Genomic DNA, 11,316 nt, shown 5'->3' with positions numbered 1-11,316 from the left:
CGGACCCAGGAACTGATCCAATTGTTCAGCAAGTCCCATGGGGTCCTCTAGTAGACCCTTCATCTCCCTCCTGAAATTCCGTACTTCAGTACTCGTCAAGGGAACGTTCACATATCCCGTCCTTCCCTCCTCGCCCCCCATGGGCACTTCCCGGAGTGGATTCATTCTTGCAATCGAGACAGGGTTTTGTCTGTGACCCTTTTCAGCTTGAGATCTGGTCTGTACCCCTGAGGTAGTTTGTGATTCCTCCCCATTTTCTTCCCCTTCCCCTAAATCGTCGTCACCCGAAGGAACATTCTGTGGGGCTGACGGGGTCACGTAGGGCGGCGGTAGGTGATCTAAAGGGTCCCATTCTTTCTGCCCTTTCGAGTCTTTATTAGTTACCTGCATTTGGCAAGATATCGTAACCGGCAGCCAACAAAGGGCATAATCACTTTCTTCCAGATTAACATCAGGTTTTGAATTGACATATAAAATGAGGGCTTGCCGGACCCAGTCTTCGTCAGTACCGAATCTAGGCCACCACACTGAGTCGCCCTGAATAGGTTTCTGGGACCATTTTTGACAGTATTTTACCATCTTCCTTTTAGATTTTCCCTTTCTTCCACCTTGATCCCAATTATTTAGCATTTTCCCTAACGGACTATCGTCAGGTACCCCGGGGTATGTGTCATTGTCCCTGTTTAAGCCTACCTTTCCCTTAATCACCTTAGATCCCTTATTTCCCATTTCCAAGGACTTCGTATTTTTCCCGTGATAATCTATCACAATGTAGCCAATTCCCGGACCTTCAGTCCCGTGATCGCCCAGGTTCCTTTGCAGGCACCCCCGGTCTTTGGATTCCTGTGTCCTACGTCTCTGTGACACAAATCACAGGCACCCCGTAGGTACACGTTCCTCCTCAAACACGGTCTCTGCAAAATCCCTCACAGGCGAGCCCCGGTCTCTAGATTCCTGAGTCCCACGTCTCTGTACAAAAAATCCACAGGCACCCCGTAGGTACCCAGTCCTCCGGAAACACAGTCCCCGCAAGTTTTTTCTTACCTGGGTTCGGTGCACCGAAATTACTCGATCATTAACCGTCCCCACTGCCTCGGGTACACCCCTCCTTTGTTTTCCTGAGCCTCCCGGATATCACTCGCTCAAGCCGCGCGGGGCGACAAGCAAGGAATCAGGGACTGCTGAACTCAGCAGGGTGCACCTTCTCCGATATCCTTCCTCAACTCCCCTTGCGGCCGGAGTGTTGATCCCGGATGACGAGCCCCCAAGTTGTTAGAAACGAAAATCGCTTCTCAATAATCGCTCTAGACAAATTCAGGAAAACAAAGTTTTATTAACAAGTCAAGTCTGCAGAGTCGGGCACCTTTAAAGAAAAGGCGCGCTGAGGCTTACAAAGTCTCCCATTATATACAGCACAAGTCCCTCCTCTCCTTGGCTCCAACAAGCCATGAGGTTCACATTCTTAAAAACATCATTATTTTTATCACAAAGTCTGCAACAAAAGGCTCCAGAGTCTCCAAAGTTTGTTGTTTTTCTCACCCTGTAGTCTTATCAGTCAAAGGCTTTAATTTGAAACAGATGTCTCAAGTCGTTCCCCCATCCTGGAGTCTTATCAGTCAAGGACTCATCCTTCCCTCCTGTGTCAATGGTTTATCAATCAAGGGCTTGTTTGTTTTACCTGCTCACAAATTGTCAGCATTCTGCACAATTTAAACTATTCTACTTTTGAGTATATAAAATGTTCTAGAAAAGAAACAAAAGTTTTGTCTTTTATTATAGACCAGTCCGTGGTCCAGGCACATCTTAAAGTTTAAACCGAAATTACCTCTCACAATGGGAAATGCTTCCATCCATATTGAAAACCTGTCAATAATGACCAGGATGTAGTTGAACCCTTCTGTTGGGGGCATGTGAGCAAAGTCGATCTGCAAGTGGGTGAAGGGCCCCTCAGGAGCAGGTAAGTGGTCAAACCTAGCCACAGGCTTCCCTGCATGGTTTTTAAGGCAAATGAGGCACCGTGACAGCAGGGCTTGGGCAGCAGCAGTGAACCTCGGTGAGTACCAAGATTGTTTGACCACATGTATCATGCCAGTCTTGGCTGTGTGGCCGATGCCGAGGGCTGCTATGGCCAGTGCACACAGGTGGGATCGCGGACAGATAATGTGGCCATCGGGCTGGACAAGCAGCTGTAAGCAAGGTGACTGTTTAGCTCCAAGATAGGCCCAGCCTTCCTCCTCCTCCTCTTGTGGAGCAGCGTCTTGAGCAGCCTGCACTGCTGCCATGGGGTCAGGGGATTCTAGTGGTGTCTCAGAGAGGTCAGGGCACAGGGTGACAACCTTCTGTACTAGGGCTAAACAATCACGGTCGTCTACAAGGGCGTTCTGTGTGAGGGAAGGGAAGATGATTACAGAGAAGCAGGTAGCGAACGCAGGGATACTAGTGAGGATGGCGTTAATGTCAGGGACTACTGGGGAGCAGGGAACAACAATGGCGTTGACAGCCCTTAGATCTTGGACAAATTGCCACTTTCCTGGCCTCCCGGGTTTTGGGATGGGTAGGATGGGAGTATTGCATGGGCTGCTTGTGGGAGCCAGAATGCCCTGTTGTAGGAGGGAGTCAATAACTGGCTTAATCCTGTTTGTTGCTGCTGGCAGAGTGGGTACTGCCGTATTGATGGCAGGAGTGCTCCCTGCCTGACTGTCACACTGTGAGCTGGGGCGGACAGCACTTGGCCTGCATGGTTAGAGTACTGGGCCCACAGTGAGGCTGAAAGGTCGGCTAGTAACAGGGGGTTTTCGTAAGGGGGGGCAGTGGCTGGGCTCTGTCTCGTGAAAGTGGCCTGAGCATTTCTATTCCTGATGAAGGGCTTTTGCCCGAAACATCGATTTTCCTGCTCCTTGGATGCTGCCTGACCTGCTGTGCTTTTCCAGCACCACTCTGATCTGAACAGATAATGCGGCCATCGAGGTGGACAACAGTTGTAAGGAAGGTTTACCTCCAAAACAGGCCCAGCTGGGAGCGCAGAGCACGCAGAACTCAACCTGGCTGAGTTGGGCAATCTGAAGTAAGGGGACAGTGGCCTGACCAAGGGGTGCAACATGGAGGGGTTGCTGTCGCAGCCACACTATCATGGGTCCTAAGTCCTTGGGGAGTCAAGTGTTCTTAATGACGAGGGGAACATTATTGGGTCATTTCAGAACAGCACAGCCTGCTCTCCACTGGGTTGAACTTCTGCTGCAATCCCCTGAGGTCCTATAAAGTACCGCCCAGTGAGTGCTAGCGGGGAGGTGAGGGTGAGATGAGAGTCCGCATGCACAGTATAGAGTGATGCCGGTCCCTGTGGGCAGGATGCTGCCCAGTGAAATTGACAAGACAAAGCGGTCTGTCAATATCACCCAACAAAGGAAAGATAAAGTGGGGGATGAAGGGGCTGTTGGCAAGAGGGAAAGGAAGGGGTCAAAAAGGGTTCAGGTAGGCCTGCCCAAGCAAGACTGGGTGGAGCTGGAGCTGGCAGGGTCGGAGAGTTCAGGGCTGTGGGTAATTGCTGCCCGCAGCATGGCGTAATGTGTCTGGGATTTCCAGTGTGAGACCCTGAACAGAGCAGTGGATGCTGCCTTCCAATGTCTGCCGACCCAGGAGGGCTACTGGGCATGAAGCAAACGTTATTGCGGTATCAGGGACTGTGATAGGTCGTACGCTGAAGGTGACAGGGTTAGATAGTAAAAACAATGACTGCAGATGCTGGAAACCAGATTCTGGATCAGTGGTGCTGGAAGAGCACAGCAATTCAGGCAGCATCCGAGGACAGGCAAGATCGACGTTTCGGGCAAAAGCCCTTCCTGATGAAGGGCTTTTGCCCGAAACGTCGATCTTGCCTGTCCTAGGGTTAGATAGTAGCTCTACCATGGGTACTCCGTACTTCCTGATGAGACACAGCAGTCTTAAAATTATGTGGATCCCAAAACAACATTTAGCTATGCCAATATAATTTTCTGAAAGCAATATTGGTGGTTTGGGAGGTTTAGAACCATCTTTAAACTCTCAGTTTTACAGTTTTCTTTTGTATTTTAATTAAACCATATATAATTCACATTTATTCTCATACAGAACCATTCTGCACCTCAGTCCAGGATGCCAAAATGTTCCTTACTCTGTATTACACCATATCATTGAATTTTATTGTATTTTTTTAAGTAAACATGCTTCTGAAATCTTTGATAAGAGAAGCAATGTACAGTCTGATGCCAATCTAGTTAAAGTGACTGCTTTGATCTCCTTTAGTTCATTCTTTGACTAGTTAGAGAGTGACAACAGGGCAGTCATAGTGTGCAAGAAGAACGGAAGAGTTAATATCTTATTAATAAAACCCATGCAGAATTTGCATTTCATAAGCACTGATGGTTCCTTAAAAGAAAAATCATCATAGATTACCAAACGCAAATTAAATCAAGTCATCTCTAGATCTTGAGCTGCAGGGATTGAAACAGACATTCAATCCCCAGCAAGCAAATGTGTATGCAAGGCCGAACACAAAGGGTCGAATTTTCTCCAAGGTTCAATAAGTAATGCATCCAGGCACTAGGACCCTGTAGAGTACGAGCATGAATTGTGACAGGCTGCCGGACCATCGCTGCTCCCTCTCTCTGTGTCTCTGCTGCCCTGGGCAGCCCAGAAGCCAGTAACACAGCCACCTCACCCCATCCCCCAGTATCAAGTTCCACGGCGCCCAGGTAAGTGTGGGTTACTGAAGGAAGGGGAGAGGGCGGCGGCGGCGGTGGTGGGAGGGGGGTGGGGGGATGTGGTTGCTGGCAGAGGTTCCTTTTTTCCCCAAAGAGTTTTTGAGACTCAGTGATTTTAATTTTAGTCCGAGGTGGGGGAAAGTTGGACCTGCCCGATCCAGCCCGGGGAAAGGTGGATCGGCAGGGGGTGCCTGGCGAGACAGAAGGAAAGACGCCAATTAAATTTCTCTCATTAAAGATCCTGTGACCGTGGGAAATTGACAGGGCGGCCCTGCTTATTTTGTTTGTTTGTCTAGTGTTTTGTGTCGGCTGTCTGTCCTACATGTAAATCTTTGTCCGACCTGTTCGTTTCTGTGTTTGTCAGCGCTGCAGTCTGTTCTCTATTCCCAGCTCGAACCAGAGATAGCGGGACCCCAAACCCCCAGGAGAAGGACCAGCCCAGTGACTTGTCCCACTGAGGCGGCGGTTCGCGGACACCAACTCTCTCAGGGAAGTAACAAGCACCAGGGTAACCATTCCTGCTCGGACAGTAAGGTCGGGAATATCCTGTTTATACTGGTCACCAGCCAATATTGTTTGAGGACAGAATAGGGAAGCTAGGTACGGCGACCTACCTTCGTATGGCATGAGTTTAGATAAGTTTAGGGAAGTGCTCCGTTTGGGGAATACAGTTCCAGACAGAACCTTTTCCCCGGGCTGGATCAGACACTCAGTTTGTGTTCTGACTCAAGTTGGATCACGCATCTGCCTGAATGGGGTATAATTTGGGATGGCCAGGTTTTCAGAGCTTACCACTGCCTTTACCAAGCAGTGCTCAGTGCCGAAACGTGGGAGACTTTAAATTAATCAGAGTTGTGGCTGCCCTCCCCAGTCGCCCAACCTTTCTAGAGGTCTGACCCGCTAAGCAAGGGTCAGCTCACCAGGCCTGAATCGATTTAAAATTTTGTTCAGGTCCGGGACCCTGTCTAATTTAAGACTCTGCCGGACTACGCCAAACTGTCAGAGAAATTAGGTAAAAACAATGACTGCAGATGCTGGAAACCAGATTCTGGATCAATGGTGCTGGAAGAGCACAGCAGTTCAGGCAGCATCGAGGAGCTTCAGCAAAATCGACGTTTCGGGCAAAAGCCCTTCATCAGGAATCAACTCCATTGAATAAAGACCACACATGCGCGGATCGGATGAAATTGACAAACTGTTTAAAACAAGCGATATCGCTGGAAGAGAAATTGACGAGGCTGACACAGAACTGACAACCTTGCACAGGTAGATCAAGGGTTCTCTTCCTCAAACAGTGGGCACAGGCAGTTTTTATAGGGATACAGTAATGTGGTGTGAATTACAGAACAATCAAGAGTGAAACACGATCAACGGGAGGACAATCAGCCCTCCGTTAGCAGCAATCAGTCTGTGATTGAGTCAGGAGATTCCCATACTCTGTGAGAATAGGTGCTAATGTCTCTCATCCTGCCTTCGACGGTTTCACTGTAGTTATTCCACAAGAAAGGTACCTTGGTGCCTTTCAGTCTGAACATCCTCTGTGGTGTTCCAGTATGTGTGAGGAACAAGCTGCCATAAGGGCTTTGGGAGCGGTTGTGCTCATTGTGGGCTAGGAAGTTTATTAGGAGAAAGTGAGGACTGCAGATGCTGGAGACCAGAGCTGAAAAATGTGTTGCCGGAAAAGCGCAACAGGTCAGGCAGCATCCAAGGAGCAGGAAAATCGACGCTTCAGGCATAAGCCCTACCCGAAACGTCTCCTGCTCCTTGGATGCTGCCTGACCTGCTGCGCTTTTCCAGCTACACATTTTTCAGCTAGGAAGTTTATTGTCAGGCTCTGTCTGGAAGTGTATTCCCCAGTCTGTAAATGGCTGGAGTCATCTCCTGTTTGTCTTAGTCTGTTTGGTCAAGGCTGAGACACTCTGGGTAGTTTCTGTTATAGACATGGTTCCTTCTGTTCTTTGTGGCCATGCTGTGGGTAGACAGGGTAGTAGATTTTCTCCCACAAGAAGGGTAAGACATGGTTTTTAGTTTAATTTTGTATTTTTACTCTGAGTAGCACAGGAGTGTCTTGACATTTGTAGTCTTTACATTTATGTTAATGTAGCCTTTAAACAACTGGGGTGAACAGTTCAGTGCATTAGAAAATAAGGCAGAAGAGAGAATAGAACTGCTGCTGCCTGGCAACAGGAGTACAGTAACACAAAGTCAGAACAATTCAGCAGATGTCAGGCAGTTTGCAGATTCATTCAGATAGAAAAAGTCCATAACAGCAGATGTGCTGTGAGTCAGTCTCCAAACCACTCAGGGCAGGGCCAGGGAGATCTCCTGAGTTGCTGAGAATAAAACCCCAGAAACAGAACGCTGTGGAGGTGTCAGAGAGGAGCTGAAAATGTGTTGCTGGAACTGCGCAGCAGGTCAGGCAGCATCCAGGGAACAGGAGAATCGACGTTTCGGGCATAAGCCCTTCTTCAGGAATGAGAAAAGTGTGTCCAGCAGGCTAAGATAAAAGGTAGGGAGGAGGGACTTGGGGGAGGGGCGTTGGAAATGCGATAGGTGGTAAGAGGTCAAGGTGAGGGTGATAGGTCAGAGTGGGGTGGGGGGCAGAGAGGTCAGGAAGAAGATTGCAGGTTAGGAAGGCGGTGCTGAGTTTGAGGGATTTGACTGAGACAAGGTGGGGGGAGGGGAAATGAGGAAACTGGTGAAATCCGAGTTCATCCCTTGTGGTTGGGTTTGAGAATGTGGCTGAAGAGCTGCTGTGCAGAGGAGAGTTTGAGAATGTGGCTGAAGAGCTTCTGTGCAGAGGAGAGTTTGAGAATGTGGCTGAAGAGCTTCTGGTTTGAGAATGTGGCTGAAGAGCTTCTGGTTTGAGAATGTCCAAGAGGAAGCCATCCTACAAACCTATTGGAGATATTGGTGTCAGGGACCATGACAGGTTGTAAGTGAGCTGAGTTGGAAGCTTGTTGAAGGGTCTCAGGAAGAGACACTGATGAAAGAAAATCACATCCTTTGAATGTAGAATGTGGTCAGAAAGAAAGTGGTTAAAGTCATACCAGCTGAACATTGGGACAGGAATGACCCTACAATGAGGTTTGTGTGTTTGTAAGATTGATATCAGGGAAGATATTTGAAACTTTTTGCCCCATATTTGAAATAGGACTTTTAAAAATAGTTCTTGGATTGTGTTACATTTTTCTCTTGTCTGTCTTTAAACTTCAATGTTTTTTGTTAAAAGTACAATGACAGCCTCTTGTGAATACATTCAGAGTCTGACCAGCATAGTAAACAAAAAGAAAATATATCATTCAAGCGAAGCTCACTCTGGGATCTGACTGACCTAGTAATACCATCACATTACATCATTACAAAATTAATGGTTTGAACTTCAAAAAAATCATGATTGAGATATGCTCTACACTCAGTAATATAGCTGTACATGACTTTAATTTATTTACAGCACAGAAGGAGACTATTTCATTTATCGCATCTGCTGCTGGAGGTTCCATCACACAATACTTGCATTTTTTTCTTTGAAGAGAAAATCTTGCCAAATCTAATTAAAGTGTTTGCTTTGGTTGTAATCTGATTCACTCAACATTTTGTTAAAATTGCACACTTCAGAAAGAGTCATAGAGTTGTAGAGTCCTGCAGCACGGAGACAGGCCTTTTGGTCCAAATTGGTAGATACCGACCAAAATGTCCACCCACGTGAACCCTATTTCCCTGCACTTGGCCCATATCCTTCTAATCCTTTCCTAGCCATGTATTTGTCCGATTACCTTTCCAATGTTCTTAATGTACCCGCCTCAACCTCTGCCACTGGCAGCTTATTCCATACGCGTACCAGCCTCTGTGTAAAAAAGGTTTCCCCTCAGGTTCCCTTTTATTCTTTCCTCTCTAACCTTAAACTGATGCCCTCTACACCTCGATTCCCCAGCCCTGGGAAAATGACTGAGTTTGTTCATCTTATCCATGCTTCTCATGACCTTGAACACCTCTGAAAGGTCCACCCTAGTCTCTTATGCTCCAGGCAGAATTCTTGTAAATTTCTTCTGCACTGTTTCTAGTTTATTAACATCCTTCCAATAACAAGGTGAGCAAAATTGAACACATTACTTCCAAGTGCATCCTCACCAACGTCCTGTATAACTAAGTAATCTAATCTAATCTAATCTAATCTAAACTACAACATAATGTCCCAACTTAGACTCATAGAGTCATAGAAATGTACAGCATGGAAATAGACCCTTCGGTCCAACCTGTCCATGCCGACCAGATATCCCAACACAGTCTAGTCTCACCTGCCAGCACCCAGCCCATATCAGTCTAAACCCTTCCTATTCATATACCCATCCAAATGCTTCTTAAATGTTGCAATTGTACCAGCCTCCACTACATCCTCTGGCAGCTCATTCCATACACGTACCACCCTCTGCATGAAAAAGTTGTCCCTTGGGTCTCTTTTATATCTTTCCCCTCTCACCCTAAACTTATGCCCTCTAGTTCTGGACTCCCTGACCCCAGGGAAAAGACTTTGTCTATTTATCCTATCCACGCCCCTCATAATTTTGTAAATCTCTATAAGGTCACCGCTCAGCCTCCGACACTCCAGGGAACACAGCTCCAACCTGTTCAGCCTCTCCCTGTAGCTCAGATCCTCCAATTCTGGCAACATCCTTGTAAATCTTTTCTGAACCCTTTCAAGTTTCACAACATCTTTCCAATAGGAAGGAGACCAGAATTGCATGCAATATTCCAACAGTGGCCTAACCAATGTCCTGTACAGCCGCAACATGACCTCCCAACTCCCGTACTCAATACTCTGACCAATAAAGGAAAGCATACCAAACGCCTTCTTCACTATCCTATCTACCTGTGACTTCACTTTCAAGGAGCTATGAACCTGCACTCCAAGGTCTCCTTGTTCAGCAACAGTCCCTAGGACCTTACCATTAAGTGTATAAGTCCTGCTAAGATATGCTTTCCCAAAGTGCTGCACCTCGCATTTATCTGAATTAAACTCCATCTGCCACTTCTCAGTCCATTGGCCCATCCGGTTCAGATCCTGTTGTAATCTGAGGTAACCCTCTTCGCTGTCCACTACACCTCCAATTTTGGTGTCATCTGCAGACTTACTAACTGTACCTCTTATGCTCACATTCAAATCATTGATGTAAATGACAAAAAGTAGAGGGCCCAGCACCGAACCTTGTGGCACACCACTGGTCACAGGCCTCCAGTATGAAAAACAACCCTCCACCACCACCCTCTGTCTTCTACTTTTGAGCCAGTTCTGTGTCCAAATGGCTAGTTCTCCCTGTATTCCATGAGATCTAATCTTGCTAATCAGTCTCCCATGGGAAACTTTGTCGAACGCCTTAGTGAAGTCCATATAGATCACATCTACTGCTCTGCCCTCATCAATCTTCTTTGTTACTTCTTCAAAAAACTCAGTCAAGTTTGTGAGACATGATTTCTCACGCACAAAGCCATGTTGACTATCCCAAATCAGTCCTTGCCTTTCCAAATACATGTACATCCTGTCCTTCAGGATTCCCTCTAACATCCTGCCCACCACTGAGGTCAGGCTCATCAATCTATAGTTCCCTGGCTTGTCTTTACTGCCCTTCTTAAACAGTGGCACCACGTTTGCCAACCTCCAGTCTTCTGGCACCTCACCTGTGACTATCAATGATACAAATATCTCAGCAAGAGGCCCAGCAATCACTTCTCTAGCTTCCCACAGAGTTCTCAGGTACACCTGATCAAATACTGGGGATTTATCCACCTTTAACTGTTTCAAGACATCCAGCACTTCCTCCTCTGTAATCTGGACATTTTGCAAGATGTCACCATCTATTTCCCTACAGTCTATATCTTCCAAATCCTTTTCCACAGTAAATACTGATGCAAAATATTCATTTAGTATCTCCCCCATTTTCTGTGGCTCCACACAAAGGCCACCTTGCTGATCTTTGAGGGGCCCTATTCTCTCCCTAGTTACCCTTTTTTCCTTAGTATATTTGTAAAAACCCTTTGGATTCTCCTTAATTCTATTTGCCAAAGCTATCTCATATCCCCGTTTTGCCCTCCGGATTTCCCTCTTAAGTATACTCCTACTTTCTTTATACTCTTCTAAGAATTCACTCGATCTATCCTGTCTATACCTGATATATGCTTCCTTCTTTTTCTTAACCAAACCCTCAATTTCTTTAATCATCCAGCATTCCCTATACCTACCAGCCTTCCCTTTCACCCTGACAGGAATATACTTTCTCTGGATTCTTGTTATCTCATTTCTGAATGCTTCCCATTTTCCAACTGTCCCTTTACCTGTGAACATCTGCGTCCAATCAGCTTTCAAAAGTTCTTGCCTAATACCGTCAAAATTGGCCTTTCTCCAATTTAGAACTTCAACTTTTAGATCTGGTCTATCCTTTTCCATCACTATTTTACAACGAATAGAATTATGGTCACTGGCCCCAAAGTGCTCCCCCACTGACACCTCAGTCACCTGCCCTACCTTATTTCCCAAGAGTATGTCAAGTTTTGCACCTTCTCTAGTAGGTACATTCACATA

General features: G+C 46.7%; 1 protein-coding gene across 3 annotated transcripts in view; it reads left to right on the top strand.

Moving 5' to 3' along the window:
- The first annotated feature begins 4,647 nt into the window (after positions 1-4,647).
- Positions 4,648-11,316, top strand: part of LOC122560512 (uncharacterized) — a 34,341-nt gene continuing 27,672 nt past the window's right edge. For 2 of the 3 annotated variants that reach the window (XR_015760598.1, XR_015760599.1), the window contains exon 1: positions 4,648-4,730. The gene's annotated coding sequence lies outside the window, so the exon portion shown is untranslated. Of the gene's footprint in view, positions 4,731-5,129; positions 6,006-11,316 lie in introns of all 3 variants that reach the window. The other variant, XR_015760600.1, reaches the window with a different exon arrangement.

This window comes from Chiloscyllium plagiosum, unplaced genomic scaffold (genome assembly GCF_037043375.1).
Source record: "Chiloscyllium plagiosum isolate Xiang-an unplaced genomic scaffold, Cpla_swu_hap1 HiC_scaffold_20, whole genome shotgun sequence".
Classification (NCBI taxonomy): Eukaryota; Metazoa; Chordata; class Chondrichthyes; order Orectolobiformes; family Hemiscylliidae; genus Chiloscyllium; species Chiloscyllium plagiosum.
The sequence above is the reverse complement of the archived record's forward strand: the minus strand, read 5'-3'. Positions and strand labels throughout refer to the sequence as shown.